This window comes from Chiloscyllium plagiosum, unplaced genomic scaffold (genome assembly GCF_037043375.1).
Source record: "Chiloscyllium plagiosum isolate Xiang-an unplaced genomic scaffold, Cpla_swu_hap1 HiC_scaffold_35, whole genome shotgun sequence".
Lineage (NCBI taxonomy): Eukaryota > Metazoa > Chordata > Chondrichthyes > Orectolobiformes > Hemiscylliidae > Chiloscyllium > Chiloscyllium plagiosum.
The window spans coordinates 55,470,611-55,496,826 of NW_028270173.1; the positions used below are offsets into that span (position 1 = coordinate 55,470,611).

Genomic DNA, 26,216 nt, shown 5'->3' on the forward strand with positions numbered 1-26,216 from the left:
ACTCGTTTAGTATCTTCCCCATCTCCTGCGGCTTCACACAAAGGCCGCCCTGCTGACCTTTGAGGGACCCTATTCTCTCCTTAGTTACCCTTTGTCCTATAGGGAGGGGCTGTTTTCCCTGGAATGTCAGAGGCTGAGGGGTGATCTTATAGAGGTTTGTAAAATCTTGAGGGGCATGGATAGGGTAAACAGACAAAGTCTTTTTCCCAGGGTGGGGAATCCAAAATTAGACAGCACAGGTTTAAGGTGAGAGGGGAAAGATTTAAAAGGGATCAAAGGGGCAATTTCTTCACACACAGGGTGGTGTATGTATGGAATGAGCTGCCAGAGGGAGTGGTAGAGGTGGGTGCAATTACGTTTAAAGGGCATCTGGATGCAACGGTTTAGAGAGATATTGGCCAAATGTTGGCAAATGGGACTAGATTTATCTCGGATATCTGGATGCCATGATCTATGCTGTACATCTCTATGATTCGGGGAATCTCTGTTGTGTGGCCCTGACAGATCTAGCAACTCAACCTGGGCTTCCATGAGGAGATGTAGCGATCAGCCGTCGTTACATATGACCACAATCTGTGAGCTCCTGGCCCAGCCAATCCCCACTGGACTGGAGGAGTGACCCTAGTTTTAAAGAGATCTGCCAAGAGCATTTACAAATATGAGGTGTCAGCCTGGGGAAGTAATGCTGCAAGAGAACTGAGACGCTAAACAGCCTGAGACAGATTGAAGTGATCCCATAACCGACAGATCAAATCCAAACTCTGACCACATCCTGTTGGAAATGCTAGTGGACACTTAAACAGCCCACAATAAAGGAAGATTCCCAAAGTCTTCAAACCCTGACTGGATAATAATCCACAGACCCTAGCTAATGCACTGGGACTTGGGTTTGAATTTCAACAGTGTAAATGATAAAATGTAAATGTAATTCAGAAATCTGGAATTAATGGCTATGAACAAGGAACAAGATGAGGCCACTCGGCCTTATGCACCTGCTCCATCTGAGGAACCATCCTTTTAACACCCACCCAGCCAAGTCCCCTCAAGAACCTATCTTTCAATTACATCACTCAACTCCATAGAATTCGGGGTCGAGAGTGTGGTGCTGAAAAAACACATCAGGTCAGGCAGCATCCAAGGAGCAGGAGAATGGACGTTTCGGGTAAGAGCCCTTCATCAGGAATGAGGCTGGGAGCCTCGGGGGGGGGGGGGGGGTGGAGAGATCAATGGGAGGGGGTGGGGCTTGGGGAGAAGGTAACTGAGAGTGTAATCGGTGGATAGAGGTGGGGGTAATGATGATAGGTCAGAAAGGATTGTGGAGTGGATAGGTGGGAAGGACGATGGACAGGAAGGATGGTGCTGAGCTGTAAGGTTGGAACTGGGGTAAGGTGTGGCGAGGGGAAATGTGGATATTGGTGAAGACCACATTGATGCTGTGAGATTGGAGGGTCCCAAAGCGAAAGATGAGGTGTTCTTCCTCCAGGTGTCAGGTGGTTTGGGTGTGGCGATGGGGGAGGCCCAGGACTTGCATGTCCTCGGCGGAGAGGGAGGGGGAGTTGAAGTGTTCAGCCACGAGGCAGTGGGGTTGGTTGGTGCAGGTGTCTCCAAGATGTTCTCTAAAGTCCTCTGCAAGTAGTTGGCGCCCTGTCTCCCCAGTGTAGAGGAGACCACATTGGGAGCAACAGATATAGTAAGTGACATGGGTGGAAGTGCAGGTAAAGCTCTGATGGATGTGGAAGGCTCCTTTGGGGCATTGGACGGAGGTGAGGGGGGAGGTGTGGGCACAGGTTTTGCAATCCTGGTGAAGGAGAGGGTGGGTCGGTCGGGGGCGTGTACCTGACAACAGAGTCGCAAAGGGAATTGTCTTTATGAAAAGCGGGTAGGGGTGGGGATGGAAATATGTCTCTGTGGTGGGGTCTGTTTGCAGGTGGCGGAAATGGCAGAGGATGATGTGATGTATACGGAGGATGATGTGATGTGTACGGGATGGAAGGTGAGGACCAGGGGGTTCTATCCTTGTTGCAGTTGGAGGGCAGAGGTACAGGAAGTGCCCCAGAGGGCATCATCAACCATGTGGGAGGGAAATTGTGGTCATTGAAGAAGGAGGCCATCTGGTGTGTTCTGTGGTGGAGCAGGAGGCGGAGGAATTGGGAATACAGGATAGCAATTTTACAGGAGGTAGGGTGGGAGGTGGTGTAGTCCAGGTAAAGGTGGGAGTCAGTGGGTTTGGAGAAGATGTCTGTGTTGAGTCAGTCACTGTTGATGGAGATGGAGAGATCCAAGAAGAGGAGGGAGGTGTCTGAGATGGTCCTGGTGAACTTCAGGTCAGAGTGGAATATGTTGGTTAAGTTGATGAACTGTTGAACCCCCTCACGGGAACACAAGGTGGCGCCAGTGCAACCATCAATGTAGTGGAGGAAACGTTGGGAGCGGTGCCGGTGGAACTGTGGAAGATAGACTATTCCACATAAACAACAAAGAGACCGGCATAGCTGGGGCGCATGTGGGTGCCCATGGCTACCCCTTTCATCTGGAGGAAGTGGGAGGATTCGAAGGAGAAATTATTGAGGGTGAGGACTAGTTCAGCCAAACAAATGTGAGTGTCAGTGAAGCGGTACTGGTGGGGACGCTGGGAGAGGAAGAACGGAGGGCTTGGAGGCCCTGGTCATGACAGATGGAGGTGTATAGGGACTGGATGTCCATGGTGAAGATGAGGCATTGGGGGCCAGGGAAACGAATGTCCTGGAGGAGGCAGAGGGCATGGGTGGTGTCCCGAATGTATGTGGGGAGTTTCTGGACCGGCGGGATAGGACAGTATCAAGGTTGGTGGAGGTTAGTTCGGTGGAATAGGAGCAGGCCGAGACGATGGGTCGGCCAGGGTAGTCAGGCTTGTGGATCTTGGGTAGGAGACAGAAACATGAGGTGCAGGGTTCCCGAACCTTGAGGTTGGAAACTGTGGGTAAGAGGTCCTCTGAGGTGATGAGGTAGTGTATGGTCTGGCAGATGATGGTTTGGTGTTGGGAGGTGAGCTCATGGTCAAGGGGGCAATAGGAGGAGGTGTCTTTGAATTGGCGCCTGGCTTCAGCGGTGTAGAGGTCAGTCTGCCAAACTACCACTGCACCCCCTTTATCCACTGGTTTGATGGTGAAGTTGAGGTTGGAACGGAGGGAGTAGAGGGCTATGTGTTGCTAGGGTGAGAAGTTGGAGTGGGGGGGGGGGTAGACAGGTTAAGGTGATCAATGTACCAGCAGCAGTTTGAAATAAAAAGATCAATGAGGTCTTCTCTACATCAGGGAGACAGGATGCCAACTTGCAGTGCCCTTCAGAGAACATCTCCGGGACACCCACACCAACCAATCCCACCACCCTGTGGACGAACACTTCAATTCTCCCTCCCACTCCGCCAAGGACATGCAAATCCTGGACCTCCTCCATCGCCACCCTCTAACCATCCGATGCCTGGAGGAAGAACACCTCATCTTCCACCTTGAGACCTTCCAAACACATGGCATCAATGTGGACTTCACCCGTTTACTCATTTCCTCTCCCCCACCCCACCTTATCCCAGTCCCAACTTCCAGTTCAGCACTGCCCTCATGACCTGTCCTATCTGTTCATCTTCCTTCCTATCTATCCGCACCCCCCGCTCTCTGACCTATCACCATTACTGCCACCTCCATCTCCCTGTCGCATTCTCAGCTACCTTACCCCCAGCACCACCCCACCCCCTCCCATTGATCTCTCCACCCCCGAGGCTCCCAAGCCTCATTCCTGATGAAGGCCTCTTACCCAAAACATTGATTCTCCTGCTCCTCGGATGATGCCTGACCTGCCGTGTTTTTCCAGCCCCACACTCTTGACTTTGATCTCCAGTATCTGCAGTCCTCACCTTCTTCCCGAGGATACAGGCCTGGTCTGTCTAGCCTTTCCTCATAAAGTAATTCTCTCACTCCAGATTTTGGTCTGGTAAGCGTTCTCTGAGCTGCTTTCAATATTAACATTAATGACAAGTATGGTGCCCAGCACTGAACACAGTAGTCTCGATACAGTCTTACCAATGTCCTGTATAACTGAAGCATAGCCTCCCTCCTCCCACACAATTCGCCAGAACATTGTATCAGCGTAGTGACTGGAATTAGGTGGACATCGTTGACAACAAGATCCTTGACTGGGGTTGTTAACCTGGGGAATCAGGAACCCTGGCTGACCAATTTCCACAGGCGACCGTGGAGGGGGTCGTTAGGGCCGACTGCCTGCCCCTCTTCCACGGTTACGTTAGAGCCCAGGGTCTCCACCAACACCCTGGAGTTATTCAGGGAGAGGTGGGCCCCGCAGGGAGTGGAGTGCATTATTTCTCCCCCAACTCTATTTTGATTTAGTCCCTACCCTCCCCTTCACTGTTTTGATCACACAGCACTGCCCTTTGATGTGAAGGGCAGTGTTTGTCACTGGCCACCCGGGTGTTTTCCTATCTTCCTGGTGGTGGAATTTGAATAAAGATTCGTGCACTTTGTGTCTTTCACTGTGTCTCACACCTGCACACACACACACCATGGGTGCTGGGGAAAAAATAAGCACTACCGCACTTAGGTGGTAGTGTGGGGGAAAAAAAAATAAACAGGTGATTTCCGGAAAAAAAAACAGGGACTTAAAAAAAAAAGAAAAAAAAAGAAACAGGGAGACGACTGCCTGCCCCTCTTCCGCGGTTACGTTAGGGCCCGGGTGTCCTTGGAGAAGGAGCATGCGGTGTCCACCAACACCCTGGAGTTGTTCAGGGAGAGGTGGGTGCCGCAGGGAGTGGAGGGCATTATTTACCCCTTCAACTCTGTTTTGATTTAATCCCTGCCCTCCTCTTCACTGTTTCAACCACATCGGCATTACCCTTTGATGAGAAGGGCTCTGCTTATCATTGGCCACGTGGGTGCTTTGTTCTTCCTGGTGGTGGAATATGAATGAAGTTTTTTGCACTTGATGTTTCTTCTCTGTGTGGAAGAACAGAAATAAAGTATATCCATATATGTGTATATATTTATATATAAAACCAGGAGATGAGAATCTCCTCAGTTCAGGGGACTGACTGTGAGTTGGTTGACCACAGCCAGTGCACTCTGTGGAAACATCCTCTTGGTCTGAGACATTGCCTTCCTTTTTTTTTGGTTTCTGTTTTGTTTCTTTGAGCTAAAAGGGAAAGAATGAGTATATAAACTGGGGATTAGAGGTGGGTACCGTGGGGAGGGATGGAGTGCTTTATTTCCCTCTCCAACTCGGTTTTGATTTAGCCCATCCCCTCCTGTTCACCTTTTTCACGTGAGCAATGCTCACTCTGGGCTTTGTTTCTCCCTGGCTATTCGCCACACGGGGGTCTTTCCTGGTGGCACAGTATGAATAAATTTATTTACACTTGGCCTTTTTGACCGTGTCTTACACCTACACACAGACACAAACACTGGTGCTGGGGAATATAAGCCTTACTGCAGTAGTCTAGGAGTATTAACGTTTTATATATATATAATATATATGTATAAAATCAGAGGATTAAAATCTCCTCAGTGCAGGGAGCTGAATCTGAGCTCGCTAGCCACAGCCAGTGTACTGCACCCAAGTACATAAAGGGTGCCTTGGTGTTGGGATACCAGCTTTTGTGCAGTTATTTCAGTGGTGAGGGGAGAAGACAGGATGTGCCTAAAGAACATTTGCTTGCAACAACCATCTTGGAATTGGAATAAGCATTTCCGGCATCATACCTCAAAAAAAAATAAACATGGAATTAGAGATAGGCACTTTGGGTCTGTGGATTGCTCTCCAATTCCAATTTCATTTAATCCCCACCCTCCCGCTTCACCGTGTTTCTCATGTAAGCATCACCCCTTTTGGGTCTTGCTTGTTTCTGGTTCTTCTGGTGGTAGAAATATTGAGTTGAAAATGTGTTGCTGGAAAAGCCCAGCAGGTGAGGCAGCATCCAAGGAGCAGGAGAATCGACATTTCGGGCACGAGCCCTTCTTCAGGAAATATTGAGTAAAGTTATTTGCACAATGGTATTTTCACTGAGGCCGTGCACTTGTGCACACACAACACAGGTGCTGTGGGGGAAAACAAGTAACACTTGTATCGTAGTAATGTGGGGATAACCAAAAACAAACAAATATAAATAGGAGAATGAGAATCTCATCGGTTCATGGGACTGGCTTCGAACTGGCTGGTCTCAGCCAGAGAACTGCACCCAAGTAAATAAAGGGTGACTCAGTGACAGAGTACCGCGTCGTGCAGTTATTTCAATTAGTTTTCCTGATTACTTGCTGTGCCTGTCGACTAACCTTCTCGGATTCATGCACCGAGACATCATTTCTCTTTCATTTCAGCACTCTAGGATCCCTCACAACATTAGATACATACTCTTTTAATTCTTACTGTCAAACTGGACAGTTTCAGACTTTCCCACAGTGCACTCCATTTGCCAAATCATTGCCCGCTCACTTAAATTATCTACATCCCTTGTAGGTTCCTTTTGTCACCTTTTTTGTATCATCAGCAAACTTAGCTGCCATACCTTTGATCCCTTGATCCATACCATGAATACCAATTGTAAACAGTTGAGACACTGGCAATGACCCTATGGCACACCGTTAGTGATATCATGCCAGGCTGAAAAAAAGACCCAAGATCAGAGTGGTGCTGGAAAAGCACAGCAGGTCAGCCAACATCTGAGGAGCAGGAAAATTGATGCTTTGGAATTCCTGAAGAAGGGTTTTTGCCCGAAGGGTCAATTTCCCTGCTCCTCGGATGCTGCCTGACCTGCTGTGCTTTTCCAGCACCACTCTGATCTTGACTCTAATCTCCAGCATCTGCAGTATCCACTTCCGCTCTGAAAAAGTCCCACTTATTCCCTACTCTCTGATTCCTGTTAGCCAGCCGCTCTTCTATCTAAACCAATATGATACACCTGACGCCAGAAGAGTTTATAATCTGCAATATCTTTAGATGTGATCCTTATTAAATACTTTCTGGATATCTGAATACATCTACTGGTTCCCTTTTTTCTGCAGCATAAATTACTTCTTCAAATAACTCCAATAAATTAGTTAAACTTGATTTCCCTTTGACAAAGATGTTATGGCTCTGCCTGATTGTCTTGACTGAATCCAAAGTGCCCTGTTATACAATCTTTAATAATACCTTCTAACATTGTCCCTATGACAGTTGGTAAGCTCACTTTCTTTAGCTTAGTTTCCTGCTTTTGGGCTCCCTCCCTTTTGTATAAAGGAGCTATACTTACAATTTTGTAATGTAAGAACATCTTCCCTAAATTTAATGAGTTTGCGAAAATGAAAACGATCGCATTAACTTTCTCACTAGCTACTTCTTTTAAGACCCAAGAGTAACATTCATTAGGGCCTGGGACTTGTCATCTCACAGTTCCAGCAGTTTACTTAGTATTCCATTGAGGTAATTATAGTTTTCTTGCATTTCTCCCACTCTCTCCATTCCTAATTTATAGCTTTGTTTGGGATGTGACTTGTATCCTCTTTTGCAAAGATCGATGTAAAATATCTGTTCAATTTGTCTGCTATTTCCCGATCCTCCATTACTAACTCCCCAGACTCAGTTTCTACAGGCCCCACACTGATATTGTTAAATTTCTGCAAAACTTCTAAAGAAATCTCTCCTATCTGTTTTGATATTTTTGGGTAACTTTCTCATACTCTATTTTTTCTCTCCTTATTAATCATTTGGTAATTCTCTGTTTTTGTTTTATATTCTGTTCAGCTAGAAGGAGAGATTGGAGATGTTGGAACCATTTTACCCTGGAGAAATGAAAACCAAGAAGAGATTTGATCAAAGTTTACAAACTCATGAGGCACATAGGGTCATAGAGCTGTACAGCATGGAAATAGATCCTTTGGTCCAAGTCATCCACACCAACCAGACGTCCCAATCTGACCTACTCCAATTTGCCAGCATTTGGCCCATATCCCTCTAACTCCTTCTCATTCATCCAACCATCCAGGTGCCTTTTAAATGTTCTAATTTGACCTGCTTCCACCACTTCCTCTGGTGGCTCACTTCAGACTTGCACCACCCTCTGCTTGAAAATATCGCCCCTCAGGTCCTTTTTACGTCTTTCCTCTCTCACCTCAAACCTATGCCCTCTGGTTTTGCACTCCCCCAGCCAAGGAAAAAGACCTTGGCTATTCACTCTATCAATTCCCCTCAGGATTTTATAAACCTCTATAAGGTCACCCCTCCGTCTCTAATGCACCAGGGAAAACAGCCCCAGCCTATTCAGCCTCTCCTGATAGGCCAAACCCTCCGGTCCTGGCAATGTCCTTGTAAAATTTTTCTACACTCTCTCAAGTTTAACAACATCCTTCCCATAGGAGGGTGACCAGAATTGTACACAGTATTCCAAAAGAGTGTCTGAATAGAATGAGTATGGAGAATCTGTTTTCACACAAATATAAATAAAGATCCAGAGTGCCCAGTTTTAAAGTGACTTTGAAAAAGAAGCAAAAATGAGATGAGTAAAGCAATTACACACTGTAATTCTTTAGGGAATGGAATGCACTTTTAAAAGTATGGTAGAGACGGGTTTAATTGAGACAGACAAGAGGCTATCAGATGGTTTAAATGGAAATAATGTGCAGAGGTATGGGGAAAAGGCAGGAGGTAAGTTCGACTGAACAGGGAGGCACTGCAAACAGGATGGGCTGAAGGGCCTCCCATCTCCACCATAACCTTTCTGAATCTCTGGGTTTCTGGAGGAACATTTACAATTCCCCAATCCTCTGGCACCTCAATGTCTCTGTAGAGATTGAGAAATACTGATCAGAGCCTCTGCAATTTCTACTGTTCTTTTCCATCAGAAACCTTGGATGCAAAATCATTCAGTCCTTTCTGACATAACTTGCAACTTGCCATCCTGCCAGTGTCTTACCAACATCCTCTAGCAGTATAACATCAACAACATCTTTGTTAAGGACAGAGAGACGTATTCTACCAGTCACAGCCTCAACCAAGGCATTAGGCCTTTTACATGTTCTCATTCAAAAGTATGTTTTACTCACAAAAAAACCTCTTTATACACACATAATCACAAATACAGTTCTGTTCTGTAAAACAGCATGTGAAGAAAAAAAACAAACATTGGAGTTTGATTCTATCCAACAAATAAACCAAAGGTATCTCTTACTGTACAAGACTATATTAACTTGCATATGAAGCACTAGAGAGTCTCTTAACTGAACAAACCCCCATTAAACTTTGGCAGAAAGACCTCAGACAGTGGTCTTTCCCCACTGTGCCTTGACAGCATCTGCCTCAAGCTTTAGTGATCCCTCAGCACATGGTCCTTGGACCTTGGAATATGCCAGTCAGCAACACTTGGTCAGGGGCAACTCAAAGACACCAAAGAGATCTTTCACTGGATTGATGGTCCTGCAGGCACGTTCAACATTTGTCTCAGTGTGTGGCCTCGGGAACAGCCCATAGAGCACAGGGTCCTGCTTCACCGAGTTGCTCTGGATGAACCGCAACAAAAAAAATCAACTGCTTCTTTCTCCTGACTTCTTTTACAAAGGCACATTCCAGAACTTTCCTTTGACTAATTATCAAACATGTTTAAAAGAAAATCCCTGTCCTTGATCAAAGGTTTGAAAGGGTCACTGTCTGGTACAGTGTGAGTAACACCTCCAACTGTGGAGATATGAGCCCACGAGAGAGAGAGGGAGAGAGAGGGAGGGAGGGAGAGAGAGAGAGAGAGCTACTTGTGAGATGCACCATAGATTCTAGGGGTGTCATGGTGGCTCAGTGATTAGCACTGCTGCCCCACAGCGCCAGGGACCCAGATTCGATCCCACCCTCGGGAGACTGTCTGTGTGGAGTTTGCACATTCTCCCCGTGTCGACATGGGTTTCCTCTGGGTGCTCTGGTTTCCTCCCACAGTCCAAAGATTATTGCCCATGATGTGCAGGGATGTGGTGGTTATTCAGGGGTTAAATGTAGAGTAATGGGAATGGGTTTGGGAGGGGGATGCTCTTCAGAGGGTTGATGTGAAGGGTTGAAGGGCCTGTTTCCCACACTGTGGGGTTTCTATGATGGATCCAATGGAGACAGTGGTCCACATGGAAGGCTGTCTACAGATCCTTAATATGTGACAAACCATTTCTTGTTCAAACTTATTGTCGAGTCTGTAATTTCTCATCAAGTATATAACAATCCCATTCTCCTATATCAGGGAAAACCTCATCCCATGCTCCTGTTGGAAATCCTGACACAATACACAGCCAGTCTGTAATTCCCCAGGAAGTTTGAATTGCGATGTATTGATTTACTCTACAAATTCAATCTGATCATGTGGCTGATCTCAAAGTGGAGCTGATGCCTCAGTCAGACCAGCCATGATCTTCAGGGCTGAATGGCCTCCTCCTGCAGATACTGAATTCCCAGCCCAGAATTCCTGATTGGAAAATCCCAGAGGAAATAGACAATATCATTGGGTCAGTAAAACCATCCCAGCAAGCAGTGCCACTGCCCAGAAGGACTGATCTCTCCACAATCCCTGCCATTAGACACTCGCCCACAGTGACTAATCAGGACAACATTCAAGGGGAGACATGGAAAGATACCCACTGGAACTTCCTGAAAGAGGGAATGCACTGACTGTGCGGTAACTGCCCAGGAGACTGAATATCAGAGGGTCTCTGCATAACATACAAACCCATTGGGAAAGGTCCCGGCTGTTCAGCAGGTTTTGGGGACATTAGAGGGTTCTGACTGACTTACTGCCAACTGACTGCCAACAAAATACAGAGGAAATTAAACCAGCTCTAACTACTGACTTAGATATAAAACTGATCACTACCAACCACACACACATAGAAAGCATCCAATCACTCAGCTCACCCACCCCCATTACTCTCACTGACCCCATCCCCATAACTGAACACCCTCCCAATTACTCACACCACCCCCTTGGAACTCACTGTGTCTAAATGCACGTGCCCAGGTGTCAGCAAATATGGCCTTTCCAGGATTTAAATTGTTCTAAAGTTGCAAACTCTCAGAGACAGCTCCTGAGAGAAGGTAAGGCTGCAAAGCAATGTGGCTGTCAGTAAACCCTGCCTTGGAGATATTCTACACAACAGGCAGGAAACTGATCAATCCCCACCCCATTTAATCCGAATCTGTGATCACTCCACACTCTGTCACTGAGCTTCAGGATGCTGGTGTATTTCTGTGTGTGTGCTACTCAGAAACTCAGCACCAGGTCATTGTCACCTCCTTCTCTGCAGCTTTGAAAACAATGGGATTTTCATGGAAAAGCTGGAAAATTTTCTCTATCCCTAAGAATCCTTCTGCCTTCAACTCACAAATACACAAGGGGTTGTTTCCACTGCCATTTCAGTGAGAGAATTCCAGTTCCTCATGAACCCTTCAAGAGAAAAAGAAATGTACCTAATCTTTGATTTCAATGAACTTCCCCCTCTCTTTAAGGAGTCATCCCTCCTTCTCAATTCTCCCTTCAGAGAAAACACCTTCTCCAAATCAATCTGTCAAGATCCCACTGGATCGAATCAGTTTTAATCAAGTTGCCTTGACAGGCAGATATCAACTCCGGCAGATACAAACATAGCCTGTCCAACCTTTAGTCATTAGGCCACCCGACCAATCCAGGTATTAGTCTGGTAAACCTTCTCTGAACTGTTTCCAATGCCTTTACATCCTCCATGAACGATCAATACTGTACCCAGAGCTGCAGATGTGGTTACACCAGTGTCCTTTCTGATGACAACATAACTTCCTGACTTTTATACAAACTTTTGCGCACATGGAAGTACAATATAATGTCTTTGTACTCATTTACATTTCCAAAAACATTGTTTCACACACATACGTACACACTCATGCAAGACTGTTTACTAACACAACTACTGTCACATTCACATACACTCTTGCTGTCTCACAATAATACACCAGGAATCTTCATACTCAGACAGTTATACTCACTTTCAACAGGATCCCTTGAGATGAAATTATTCTACTGATCCATACATGAAGTTCCAGCTCTGTGGGAAATCACTGTAGGGGGTGGAGAGATGCAGTGATTCCACTAAGATCTCACCTCCTGGAGCAACAGCACTTGATATAAAACAGGAAAACTGTCAGTCGTTCCTGATTCATGGTCTTTTCACAGAAATGAACATTCAGACAGAATAACGATGCCAACATTGAAGAATGTTGAAAATTCAACAAGTGCAAAAAGATGACACTCTGCTCAGGAGCAGCCTAAAGGTGTTGAAGACATGGACAGATACAGTGTTAGTAGAAAACTGAAGTCTCTCAGTCACATTTGTCAGGGAAGTGCAATGCACTGATTCAGAATGTTTAATATATCACAACGCAGGAGCAACCCCCAACTCAGAAGCTGATATTACCGAAAAACCAGAATAACTCAGAGAGAGGAAGAACAGTAACAAAACAACACACTTGGAAATGAACTGGTCATACCTGGTGGTACAAACGACAAATCCAATGGGTATATCTCCTTTTCTAGTTTTACTGGGTTTTCCTTCAGATTGTCTCTAACACATATCCATTGAAGCATAATATATGTTTTACAGTGAAACACATATCCACAAATATTTCACAAACACTTGAATGATATCTCAAACTGTTACACTGACAGTTACGCTGATTTTTATCACATTCAGCCACCCTTTCACTGTCTCAGAATAATGTAGAAGATCATCCTCATAATCATAACTGACAAACAGCAGTCTGTTTCACTGACCTGTACGTGAAGTGTCTGTAACCCAGCTGTGGGAGAATCACTGTCCGGACTGGATGGACCAGGGTTGTCACTGAGATCTCAGCTCCTGTGATAATTGTATCTGTTAGAAAACAGAAACACTGGTCAGACTCTCATCCTCGGTGGGAATTGAAGTCAGTCTCTGATTGTTTCAGTGACTGAAAGTCTCATGTCAACTGGTATTGGGACGTGGAAAAAAACTGTGATCAGATGCAAGACAGGAATATTTACTGTGGACACTTGATGATACTGTTTGCAGATAGTAACCTTCTGAACTTGTCCCAGAAGTGCTGCTGCTATCTCAGAGATTCAGCAATAAGGTGTCCAAACATTTTACTTTAACTCTGGTCTTCCAACATAAGGCAACAGTTTTCCTGAAATGCCGATTGTAGAGTTTCATTTCCCATAACAGACCAAAGAGATTCAGCAAAACTTTAACTTCTGCTTGGTTTAATGAATATCGAATCATTTCCAAGCAAGATTGAAAGTTCTTGTTTGCTGATTTAACATATCCCCACATGACAGACGAAGGACAAAACATGTCAGAACAAAGGCCAATTGTGCTGTACAACATGGGGCAGTGAGTGAGAAATGGGGAACACAAGGATGAGAGCAGGAATCTCTGTTCAGCACAAAACAGGAACACATTCTGGATGACTGTGCATTGGTTCAGCAATATTCTCCATGACTGCCTGAACCCCCCGTCCGACCCCCAACATCCCAACATCAGATCCTGCTGTGCTTGAGAACATGGGTTCATGGATGTAAGCAAATATTTGTTCACTGTGAGACCAATCAAAGCAGAAATCTTTATGTGACCATGTGTGTATTTAAATACCATTCAGAGATGAGGAGTATTCGGAGGGGAGGGCTGGCCCTGGTTTCCAAGACCAGGATTTATAGATTCTGTTCGAGGGGATCACTAGATTCTGATATTGGCCCCAAATGGCTGATGAAACCCCACCCACAGTCACCAAGAGAGCATGATGGGAGATGCCCTCCTGGCTGAGCAATAGGCACCAATCAGATCATGGATTCAAGGCAGGAAACAGGCAGGCCGTGTCCCGGGACGGAGTGAGCACAGGCCGTGTCCCGGGACGGAGTGAGTACAGGCCGTGTCCCGGGGGGGAGTGAGCACGGGCCGTGTCCCAGGATGGAGTGAGCACGGGCCGTGTCCCGGGACGGAGTGAGCACGGGCCGTGTCCCGGGGGGGAGTGAGCACAGGCCGTGTCCCGGGATGGAGTGAGCACGGGCCGTGTCCCGGGACGGAGTGAGCACGGGCCGTGTCCCGGGACGGAGTGAGTACGGGCCGTGCCCTGGGACGGAGTGAGCACGGGCCGTGTCCCGGGGGGGAGTGAGCACGGGCCGTGTCCCGGGACGGAGTGAGTACGGGCTGTGTCCCGGGGGGGGAGTGAGTACGGGCCGTGTCCCGGGACGGAGTGAGTACGGGCCGTGTCCCGGGGGGGGAGTGAGTACGGGCCGTGTCCCGGGACGGAGTGAGTACGGGCCGTGTCCCGGGATGGAGTGAGTACGGGCCGTGTCCCGGGGGGGAGTGAGCACGGGCCGTGTCCTGGGATGGAGTGAGCACGGGCCGTGTCCCAGGACGGAGTGAGTACGGGCCGTGTCCCGGGATGGAGTGAGTACGGGCCGTGTCCCGGGGGGGAGTGAGTACGGTCCGTGTCCCGGGACAGAGTGAGCACGGGCCGTGTCCCGGGACGGAGTGAGTACGGGCCGTGTCCCGGGACGGAGTGAGTACAGGCCGTGTCCCGGGGGGGGAGTGAGCACGGGCCGTGTCCCGGGACGGAGTGAGCACGGGCTGTGTCCCGGGGGGGAGTGAGTACGGGCCGTGTCCCGGGGCAGAGTGAGTACGGGCTGTGTCCCGGGACGGAGTGAGTACGGGCCGTGTCCCGGGATGGAGTGAGCACGGGCCGTGTCCCGGGACGGAGTGAGCACGGGCCGTGTCCCGGGACGGAGTGAGCACGGGCCGTGTCCCGGGACGGAGTGAGTACGGGTCGTGTCCCGGGACGGAGTGAGCACGGGCCGTGTCCTGGGACGGAGTGAGCACGGGCCGTGTCCCGGGACGGAGTGAGCACGGGCCGTGTCCTGGGACGGAGTGAGCACGGGCCGTGTCCCGGGACGGAGTGAGCACGGGTCGTGTCCCGGGACGGAGTGAGCACGGGCCGTGTCCTGGGACGGAGTGAGCACGGGCCGTGTCCTGGGACGGAGTGAGCACAGGCCGTGTGCCGGGGGGGAGTGAGCACGGGCCGTGTCCCGGGACGGAGTGAGTACGGGCCGTGTCCCGGGACGGAGTGAGCACGGGCCGTGTCCCGGGACGGAGTGAGAACGGGCCGTGTCCCGGGGGGGAGTGAGCACGGGCCGTGTCCCGGGACGGAGTGAGTACGGGCTGTGTCCCGGGGGGGGAGTGAGTACGGGCCGTGTCCCGGGACGGAGTGAGTACGGGCCGTGTCCCGGGGGGGAGTGAGCACGGGCCGTGTCCCGGGACGGAGTGAGTACGGTCCGTGTCCCAGGATGGAGTGAGCACGGGCCGTGTCCCGGGGGGGGAGTGAGTACGGGCCGTGTCCCGGGACGGAGTGAGTACGGGCCGTGTCCCGGGATGGAGTGAGTACGGGCCGTGTCCCGGGGGGGAGTGAGCACGGGCCGTGTCCTGGGATGGAGTGAGCACGGGCCGTGTCCCAGGACGGAGTGAGTACGGGCCGTGTCCCGGGATGGAGTGAGTACGGGCCGTGTCCCGGGGGGGAGTGAGTACGGTCCGTGTCCCGGGACAGAGTGAGCACGGGCCGTGTCCCGGGACGGAGTGAGTACGGGCCGTGTCCCGGGACGGAGTGAGTACGGGCCGTGTCCCGGGGGGGGAGTGAGCACGGGCCGTGTCCCGGGACGGAGTGAGCACGGGCTGTGTCCCGGGGGGGAGTGAGTACGGGCCGTGTCCCTGGACGGAGTGAGCACGGGCCGTGTCCCGGGACGGAGTGAGTACGGGCCGTGTCCCGGGACGGAGTGAGTACGGGCCGTGCCCTGGGACGGAGTGAGCACGGGCCGTGTCCCGGGGGGGAGTGAGCACGGGCCGTGTCCCGGGACGGAGTGAGTACGGGCTGTGTCCCGGGGAGGGAGTGAGTACGGGCCGTGTCCCGGGACGGAGTGAGTACGGGCCGTGTCCCGGGGGGGAGTGAGCACGGGCCGTGTCCCGGGACGGAGTGAGTACGGTCCGTGTCCCAGGATGGAGTGAGCACGGGCCGTGTCCCGGGGGGGGGAGTGAGTACGGGCCGTGTCCCGGGATGGAGTGAGTACGGGCCGTGTCCCGGGGGGGAGTGAGCACGGGCCGTGTCCTGGGATGGAGTGAGCACGGGCCGTGTCCCAGGACGGAGTGAGTACGGGCCGTGTCCCGGGATGGAGTGAGTACGGGCCGTGTCCCGGGGGGGAGTGAGTACGGTCCGTGTCCCGGGACAGAGTGAGCACGGGCCGTGTCCCGGGACGGAGTGAGTACTGGCCGTGTCCCGGGACGGAGTGAGTACGGGCCGTGTCCCGGGGGGGGAGTGAGCACGGGCCGTGTCCCGGGACGGAGTGAGCACGGGCTGTGTCCCGGGGGGGAGTGAGTACGGGCCGTGTCCCGGGGCAGAGTGAGTACGGGCTGTGTCCCGGGACGGAGTGAGCACGGGCCGTGTCCCGGGACGGAGTGAGCACGGGCCGTGTCCCGGGACGGAGTGAGTACGGGCCGTGTCCCGGGACGGAGTGAGTACGGGCCGTGTCCCGGGATGGAGTGAGTACGGGCCGTGTCCTGGGACGGAGTGAGCACGGGCCGTGTCCCGGGATGGAGTGAGCACGGGCCGTGTCCCGGGACGGAGTGAGCACGGGCCGTGTCCTGGGACGGAGTGAGTACGGGCCGTGTCCTGGGACGGAGTGAGCACGGGCCGTGTCCCGGGACGGAGTGAGCACGGGCCGTGTCCCGGGACGGAGTGAGCACAGGCCGTGTGCCGGGGGGGAGTGAGCACGGGCCGTGTCCCGGGACGGAGTGAGTACGGGCCGTGTCCCGGGACGGAGTGAGCACGGGCCGTGTCCCGGGACGGAGTGAGAACGGGCCGTGTCCCGGGGGGGAGTGAGCACGGGCCGTGTCCCGGGACAGAGTGAGCACGGGCCGTGTCCCGGGACAGAGTGAGCACGGGCCGTGTCCCGGGACAGAGTGAGCACGGGCCGTGTCCCGGGACGGAGTGAGCACGGGCCGTGTCCCGGGACAGAGTGAGCACGGGCCATGTCCCGGGGGGGAGTGAGTACGGGCCGTGTCCCGGGACGGAGTGAGCACGGGCCGTGTCCCGGGACGGAGTGAGTACAGGCCGTGTCCCGGGGGGGAGTGAGCACGGGCCGTGTCCCAGGATGGAGTGAGCACGGGCCGTGTCCCGGGGGGGAGTGAGCACGGGCCGTGTCCCAGGATGGAGTGAGCACGGGCCGTGTCCCGGGGGGGAGTGAGCACAGGCCGTGTCCCGGGACGGAGTGAGCACGGGCCGTGTCCCGGGACGGAGTGAGCACGGGCCGTGTCCCGGGACGGAGTGAGTACGGGCCGTGCCCTGGGACGGAGTGAGCACGGGCCGTGTCCCGGGGGGGAGTGAGCACGGGACGTGTCCCGGGACGGAGTGAGTACGGGCCGTGTCCCGGGGGGGAGTGAGCACGGGCCGTGTCCCGGGACGGAGTGAGTACGGGCCGTGTCCCGGGACGGAGTGAGCACGGGCCGTGTCCCGGGGGAGAGTGAGTACGGGCCGTGTCCCGGGACGGAGTGAGTACGGGCCGTGTCCCGGGATGGAGTGAGTACGGGCCGTGTCCCGGGACGGAGTGAGTACGGGCCGTGTCCCGGGATGGAGTGAGCACGGGCCGTGTCCCGGGACGGAGTGAGTACGGGCCGTGTCCCGGGTCGGAGTGAGCTCGGGCCGTATCCCGGGGGGGAGTGAGTACGGGCCGTGTCCCGGGGCGGAGTGAGTACGGGCCGTGTCCCGGGACGGAGTGAGTACGGGCCGTGTCCCGGGGGGGAGTGAGTACGGGCCGTGTCCCGGGGGGGAGTGAGCACGGGCCGTGTCCCGGGGGGGAGTGAGTACGGGCCGTGTCCCGGGGGGGAGTGAGCACGGGCCGTGTCCCGGGACGGAGTGAGTACGGGCCGTGTCCCGGGACGGAGTGAGCACGGTCCGTGTCCCGGGGGGGAGTGAGCACGGGCCGTGTCCCGGGACGGAGTGAGCACGGGCCGTGTCCCGGGACGGAGTGAGTACGGGCCGTGTCCCGGGGGGGAGTGAGCACGGGCCGTGTCCCGGGGGGGAGTGAGCACGGGCCGTGTCCCGGGGGGGAGTGAGCACGGGACGTGTCCTGGGACGGAGTGAGTACGGGCCGTGTCCCGGGACGGAGTGAGCACGGGCCGTGTCCTGGGACGGAGTGAGTACGGGCCGTGTCCCGGGATGGAGTGAGTACGGGCCGTGTCCCGGGACAGAGTGAGCACGGGCCGTGTCCTGGGACGGAGTGAGTACGGGCCGTGTCCCGGGATGGAGTGAGTACGGGCCGTGTCCCGGGATGGAGTGAGTACGGGCCGTGTCCCGGGACGGAGTGAGCACGGGCCGTGTCCTGGGACGGAGTGAGTACGGGCCGTGTCCCGGGATGGAGTGAGTACGGGCCGTGTCCCGGGATGGAGTGAGCACGGGCCGTGTCCCGGGGGGGAGTGAGCACGGGCCGTGTCCCGGGACGGAGTGAGCACGGGCCGTGTCCCGGGACGGAGTGAGCACGGGCCGTGTCCCGGGGGGGAGTGAGCACGGGCCATGTCCCGGGACGGTGTGAGCACGGGCCGTGTCCCGGGACGGAGTGAGCACGGGCCGTGTCCCGGGACGGTGTGAGCACGGGCCGTCTCCCGGGACGGAGTGAGCACGCGCCGTGTCCCGGGACGGAGTGAGTACGGGCCGTGTCCCGGGATGGAGTGAGCACGGGCCGTGTCCCGGGATGGAGTGAGTACGGGCCGTGTCCCGGGGGGGAGTGAGCACGGGCCATGTCCCGGGACGGTGTGAGCACGGGCCGTGTCCCGGGACGGAGTGAGCACGGGCCGTGTCCCGGGACGGTGTGAGCACGGGCCGTCTCCCGGGACGGAGTGAGCACGCGCCGTGTCCCGGGACGGAGTGAGTACGGGCCGTGTCCCGGGATGGAGTGAGCACGGGCCGTGTCCCGGGATGGAGTGAGTACGGGCCGTGTCCCGGGACGGAGTGAGCACGGGCCGTGTCCCGGGACGGAGTGAGTACGGGTCGTGTCCCGGGACGGAGTGAGCACGGGTCGTGTCCCGGGACGGAGTGAGTACGGGCCGTGTCCCGGGACGGAGTGAGCACGGGCCGTGTCCTGGGAGGGAGTGAGCACGGGCCGTGTCCCGGGACGGAGTGAGTACGGGCCGTGTCCCGGGACGGAGTGAGCACAGGCCGTGTCCCGGGATGGAGTGAGCATGGGCCGTGTCCCGGGACGGAGTGAGTACGGGCCGTGTCCCGGGACGGAGTGAGCACAGGCCGTGTGCCGGGGGGGAGTGAGCACGGGCCGTGTCCCGGGACGGAGTGAGTACGGGCCGTGTCCCGGGACGGAGTGAGCACGGGCCGTGTCCCGGGACGGAGTGAGAACGGGCCGTGTCCCGGGGGGGAGTGAGCACGGGCCGTGTCCCGGGACGGAGTGAGCACGGGCCGTGTCCCGGGACAGAGTGAGCACGGGCCGTGTCCCGTGACAGAGTGAGCACGGGCCGTGTCCCGGGACGGAGTGAGCACGGGCCGTGTCCCGGGACAGAGTGAGCACGGGCCGTGTCCCGGGGGGGAGTGAGTACGGGCCGTGTCCCGGGACGGAGTGAGCACGGGCCGTGTCCCGGGACGGAGTGAGTACGGGCCGTGTCCCGGGACAGAGTGAGCATGGGCCGTGTCCCGGGACGGAGTGAGCACGGGCCGTGTCCCGGGACGGAGTGAGCACGGGCCGTGTCCCGGGACGGAGTGAGCACGGGCCGTGTCCCGGGACGGAGTGAGTACGGGACGTGTCCCGGGGGGGAGTGAGTAGTGAGTACGGGCCGTGTCCCGGGACGGAGTGAGTACGGGCCGTGTCCCGAGACGGAGTGAGCACGGGACGTGTCCCGGGGGGGAGTGAGTAGTGAGTACGGGCCGTGTCCCGGGACGGAGTGAGCACGGGCCGTGTCCCGGGACGGAGTGAGCACGGGCCGTGTCCCGGGACGGAGTGAGTGCGGGCCGTGTCCCGGGACGGAGTGAGAACGGGCCGTGTCCCGGGGGGGAGTGAGTACGGGCCGTGCCCCGGGACGGAGTGAGTACGGGCCGTGTCCCGAGACGGAGTGAGCACGGGACGTGTCCCGGGGGGGAGTGAGTAGTGAGTACGGGCCGTGTCCCGGGACGGAGTGAGCACGGGCCGTGTCCCGGGACGGAGTGAGCACGGGCCGTGTCCCGGGACGGAGTGAGTGCGGGCCGTGTCCCGGGACAGAGTGAGTACGGGCCGTGTCCCGGGGGGGAGTGAGCACGGGCCGTGTCCCGGGGGGGAGTGAGTACGGGCCGTGTCCCGGGACGGAGTGAGCACGGGCCGTGTCCCGGGACGGAGTGAGTACGGGCCGTGTCCTGGGACAGAGTGAGTACGGGCCGTGTCCCGGGGGGGAGTGAGCACGGGCCGTGTCCCGGGACGGAGTGAGTACGGGCCGTGTCCCGGGACAGAGTGAGTACGGGCCGTGTCCCGGGGAGGAGTGAGTACGGGCCGTGTCCCGGGACGGAGTGAGCACGGGCCGTGTCCCGGGACGGAGTGAGCACGGACCGTGTCCCGGGACAGAGTGAGTACGGGCCGTGTCCCGGGACGGAGTGAGCACGGGCCGTGTCCCGGGACGGAGTGAGTACGGGCCGTGTCCCGGGACGGAGTGAGTACGGGCCGTGTCCCGGGACGGAGTGAGTACGGGCCGTGTCCCGGGACGGAGTGAGCACGGGCCGTGTCCCAGGATGGAGTGAGTACGGGCCGTGTCCCGGGACAGAGTGAGTACCCGCCGTGTCCCGGGGGGGAGTGAGCACGGGCCGTGTCCCGGGGGGAGTGAGTACGGGCCTTGTCCTGGGACGGAGTGAGTACGGGCCGTGTCCCGGGACGGAGTGAGTACGGGCCGTGTCCCGGGGGGGAGTGAGCACGGGACGTGTCCTGGGTCGGAGTGAGTACGGGTCGTGTCCGGAGATGGAGTGAGCACGGGCCGTGTCCCGGGACGGAGTGAGTACGGGCTGTGTCCCGGGACAGAGTGAGTACGGGCCGTGTCCCGGGGGGGAGTGAGCACGGGCCGTGTCCCGGGGGGGAGTGAGTACGGGCCTTGTCCTGGGACGGAGTGAGTACGGGCCGTGTCCCGGGACGGAGTGAGTACGGGCCGTGTCCCGGGGGGGAGTGAGCACGGGACGTGTCCTGGGACGGAGTGAGTACGGGCCGTGTCCCGGGACGGAGTGAGCACGGGCCGTGTCCTGGGACGGAGTGAGTACGGGCCGTGTCCCGGGATGGAGTGAGCACGGGGCGTGTCCCGGGGGGGAGTGAGTACGGGCCGTGTCCCGGGACAGGGTGAGTACGGGCCGTGTCCCGGGGGGGAGTGAGCACGGGCCGTGTCCCGGGGGGGAGTGAGTACGGGCCGTGTCCCGGGACAGAGTGAGTACGGGCCGTGTCCCGGGGGGGAGTGAGCACGGGCCGTGTCCCGGGGGGGAGTGAGTACGGGCCTTGTCCTGGGACGGAGTGAGTACGGGCCGTGTCCCGGGACGGAGTGAGTACGGGCCGTGTCCCGGGGGGAGTGAGCACGGGACGTGTCCTGGGACGGAGTGAGTACGGGCCGTGTCCCGGGACGGAGTGAGCATGGGCCGTGTCCTGGGACGGAGTGAGTACGGGCCGTGTCCCGGGATGGAGTGAGCACGGGCCGTGTCCCGGGGGGAGTGAGTACGGGCCGTGTCCTGGGACGGAGTGAGTACGGGCCGTGTCCCGGGACGGAGTGAGCACGAGCCGTGTCCCGGGACGGAGTGAGCACGGGCCGTGTCCCGGGACGGAGTGAGCACGGGCCGTGTCCCGGGGGGGAGTGAGCACGGGCCATGTCCCGGGACGGTGTGAGCACGGGCGGTGTCCCGGGATGGAGTGAGCACGGGCCGTGTCCCGGGACGGAGTGAGTACGGGCCGTGTCCCGGGACGGAGTGAGTACGGGCCGTGTCCCGGGATGGAGTGAGTACGGGCCGTGTCCCGGGGGGGAGTGAGCACGGGCCGTGTCCCGGGATGGAGTGAGCAGGGGCCGTGTCCCAGGACGGAGTGAGTACGGGCCGTGTCCCGGGATGGAGTGAGTACGGGCCGTGTCCCGGGGGGGAGTGAGTACGGGCCGTGTCCCGGGACAGAGTGAGCACGGGCCGTGTCCCGGGACGGAGTGAGCACGGGCCGTGTCCCGGGACGGAGTGAGTACGGGCCGTGTCCCGGGACGGAGTGAGTACGGGCCGTGTCCCGGGGGGGGAGTGAGCACGGGCCGTGTCCCGGGACGGAGTGAGTACGGGCCGTGTCCCGGGATGGAGTGAGTACGGGCCGTGTCCCGGGACGGAGTGAGTACGGGCCGTGTCCCGGGATGGAGTGAGTACGGGCCGTGTCCCGGGGGGGAGTGAGTACGGGCCGTGTCCCGGGTCGGAGTGAGCTCGGGCCGTATCCCTGGGGGGAGTGAGCACGGGCCGTGTCCCGGGACGGAGTGAGTACGGGCCGTGTCCCGGGACGGAGTGAGCACGGTCCGTGTCCCGGGGGGGAGTGAGCACGGGCCGTGTCCCGGGACGGAGTGAGCACGGGCCGTGTCCCGGGACGGAGTGAGCACGGGCCGTGTCCCGGGACGGAGTGAGTACGGGCCGTGTCCCGGGGGGGAGTGAGCACGGGCCGTGTCCCGGGGGGGAGTGAGCACGGGACGTGTCCTGGGACGGAGTGAGTACGGGCCGTGTCCCGGGACGGAGTGAGCACGGGCCGTGTCCCGGGACGGAGTGAGTACGGGCCGTGTCCCGGGACGGAGTGAGTACGGGCCGTGTCCTGGGACGGAGTGAGTACGGGCCGTGTCCCGGGATGGAGTGAGCACGGGCCGTGTCCCGGGGGGGAGTGAGCACGGGCCGTGTCCCGGGACGGAGTGAGCACGGGCCGTGTCCCGGGACGGAGTGAGCACGGGCCGTGTCCCGGGGGGGAGTGAGCACGGGCCATGTCCCGGGACGGTGTGAGCACGGGCCGTGTCCCGGGACGGAGTGAGCACGGGCCGTGTCCCGGGAAGGAGTGAGTACGGGCCGTGTCCCGGGGGTGAGTGAGCACGGGCCGTGTCCCGGGACGGTGTGAGCACGGGCCGTCTCCCGGGACGGAGTGAGCACGGGCCGTGTCCCGGGACGGAGTGAGTACGGGCCGTGTCCCGGGGGTGAGTGAGCACGGGCCTTGTCCCGGGACGGTGTGAGCACGGGCCGTCTCCCGGGACGGAGTGAGCACGGGCCGTGTCCCGGGACGGAGTGATTACGGGCCGTGTCCCGGGGGGGAGTGAGCACGGGCCGTGTCCCGGGGGTGAGTGAGCACGGGCCGTGTCCCGGGACGGAGTGAGCACGGGCCGTGTCCCGGGACGGAGTGAGTACGGGCCGTGTCCCGGGGGGGAGTGAGCACGGGCCGTGTCCCGGGACGGAGTGAGCACGGGCCGTGTCCCGGGACGGAGTGAGCACGGGCCGTGTCCCGGGACGGAGTGAGTACGGGCCGTGTCCCGGGGGGGGAGTGAGTACGGGCCGTGTCCCGGTGGGGGAGTGAGTACGGGCCGTGTCCCGGGACGGAGTGAGCACGGGCCGTGTCCCGGGACGGAGTGAGCACGGGCCGTGTCCCGGGACGGAGTGAGCACGGGCCATGTCCCGGGATGGAGTGAGCACGGGCCGTGTCCCGGGGGGGGAGTGAGTACGGGCCGTGTCCCGGTGGGGGAGTGAGTACGGGCCGTGTCCCGGGATGGAGTGAGTACGGGCCGTGTCCCGGGGGGGGAATGAGCACGGGCCGTGTCCCGGGACGGAGTGAGCACGGGCCGTATCCCGGGACGGAGTGAGTACGGGTCGTGTCCCGGGATGGAGTGAGCATGGGCCGTGTCCCGGGGGGGGAGTGAGTACGGGCCGTGTCCCGGGACGGAGTGAGCACGGGCCGTGTCCCGGGACGGAGTGAGCACGGGCCGTGTCCCGGGGGGGGAGTGAGCACGGGCCGTGTCCCGGGATGGAGTGAGCACTGGTCGTGTCCCGGGGGGGGAGTGAGCACGGGCCGTGTCCCGGGATGGAGTGAGTACGGGCCGTGTCCCGGGGGGGAGTTAGTACGGGCTGTGTCCCGGGATGGAGTGAGCACGGGCCGTGTCCCGGGACGGACTGTGCACGGGCCGTGTCCCGGGACGGAGTGAGCACGGGCCGTGTCCCGGGATGGAGTGAGCACGGGCCGTGTTCCGGGACGGAGTGAGCACGGGCCGTGTCCCGGGGGGGGAGTGAGTACGGGCCGTGTCCCGGGATGGTGTGAGTACGGGCCGTGTCCCGGGATGGAGTGAGTACGGGCCGTGTCCCGGAACGGAGTGAGTACGAGCCGTATCCCGGGATGGAGTGAGCACGGGCCGTGTCCCGGGACGGAGTGAGCACGGGCCGTGTCCCGGGACGGAGTGAGTACGGGCCGTGTCCCGGGGGTGAGTGAGCACGGGCCGTGTCCCGGGACGGTGTGAGCACGGGCCGTGTCCCGGGACGGAGTGAGCACGGGCCGTGTCCCGGGACGGAGTGAGTACGGGCCGTGTCCCGGGGGGGAGTGAGTACGGGCCGTGTCCCGGGGGTGAGTGAGCACGGGCCGTGTCCCGGGACGGAGTGAGTACGGGCCGTGTCCCGGGGGGGAGTGAGCACGGGCCGTGTCCCGGGACGGAGTGAGTACGGGCCGTGTCCCGGGGGGGAGTGAGCACGGGCCGTGTCCCGGGACGGAGTGAGTACGGGCCGTGTCCCGGGACGGAGTGAGTACGGGCCGTGTCCCGGGGGGAGTGAGCACGGGCCGTGTCCGGGGACGGAGTGAGCACGGGCCGTGTCCCGGGACGGAGTGAGCACGGGCCGTGTCCCGGGATGGAGTAAGCACGGGCCGTGTCCCGGGACGGAGTGAGCACGGGCCGTGTCCCGGGACGGAGTGAGCACGGGCCGTGTCCCGGGACGGAGTGAGTACGGGCCGTGTCCCGGGGGGGAGTGAGCACGGGCCGTGTCCCGGGACGGAGTGAGCACGGGCCGTGTCCCGGGACGGAGTGAGCACGGGCCGTGTCCCGGGGGGGAGTGAGCACGGGCCGTGTCCCGGGGGGGGAGTGAGTACATTCCGTGTCCCGGGATGGAGTGAGTACGGGCCGTGTCCCGGGGGGGGAATGAGCACGGGCCGTGTCCCGGGATGGAGTGAGCACGGGCCGTGTCCCGGGGGGGGAGTGAGTACGGGCCGTGTCCCGGGGGGAGTGAGTACGGGCCTTGTCCTGGGACGGAGTGAGTACGGGCCGTGTCCCGGGACGGAGTGAGTACGGGCCGTGTCCCGGGGGGGAGTGAGCACGGGACGTGTCCTGGGTCGGAGTGAGTACGGGTCGTGTCCGGAGATGGAGTGAGCACGGGCCGTGTCCCGGGACGGAGTGAGTACGGGCTGTGTCCCGGGACAGAGTGAGTACGGGCCGTGTCCCGGGGGGGAGTGAGCACGGGCCGTGTCCCGGGGGGGAGTGAGTACGGGCCTTGTCCTGGGACGGAGTGAGTACGGGCCGTGTCCCGGGACGGAGTGAGTACGGGCCGTGTCCCGGGGGGGAGTGAGCACGGGACGTGTCCTGGGACGGAGTGAGTACGGGCCGTGTCCCGGGACGGAGTGAGCACGGGCCGTGTCCTGGGACGGAGTGAGTACGGGCCGTGTCCCGGGATGGAGTGAGCACGGGGCGTGTCCCGGGGGGGAGTGAGTACGGGCCGTGTCCCGGGACAGGGTGAGTACGGGCCGTGTCCCGGGGGGGAGTGAGCACGGGCCGTGTCCCGGGGGGGAGTGAGTACGGGCCGTGTCCCGGGACAGAGTGAGTACGGGCCGTGTCCCGGGGGGGAGTGAGCACGGGCCGTGTCCCGGGGGGGAGTGAGTACGGGCCTTGTCCTGGGACGGAGTGAGTACGGGCCGTGTCCCGGGACGGAGTGAGTACGGGCCGTGTCCCGGGGGGAGTGAGCACGGGACGTGTCCTGGGACGGAGTGAGTACGGGCCGTGTCCCGGGACGGAGTGAGCATGGGCCGTGTCCTGGGACGGAGTGAGTACGGGCCGTGTCCCGGGATGGAGTGAGCACGGGCCGTGTCCCGGGGGGAGTGAGTACGGGCCGTGTCCTGGGACGGAGTGAGTACGGGCCGTGTCCCGGGACGGAGTGAGCAC

At 58.4% G+C, this 26,216-nt stretch overlaps 1 protein-coding gene across 1 annotated transcript in view; it reads right to left on the bottom strand.

Annotated features, from left to right (window-relative positions):
• LOC148140952 (uncharacterized) overlaps positions 1-13,017 on the bottom strand; it is a 32,552-nt gene extending 19,535 nt beyond the window's left edge. Inside the window, 2 exon segments of the mRNA XM_087979700.1 lie at positions 12,004-12,135; positions 12,788-13,017. The gene's annotated coding sequence lies outside the window, so the exon portion shown is untranslated.
• Positions 13,018-26,216: the final 13,199 nt, after the last annotated feature.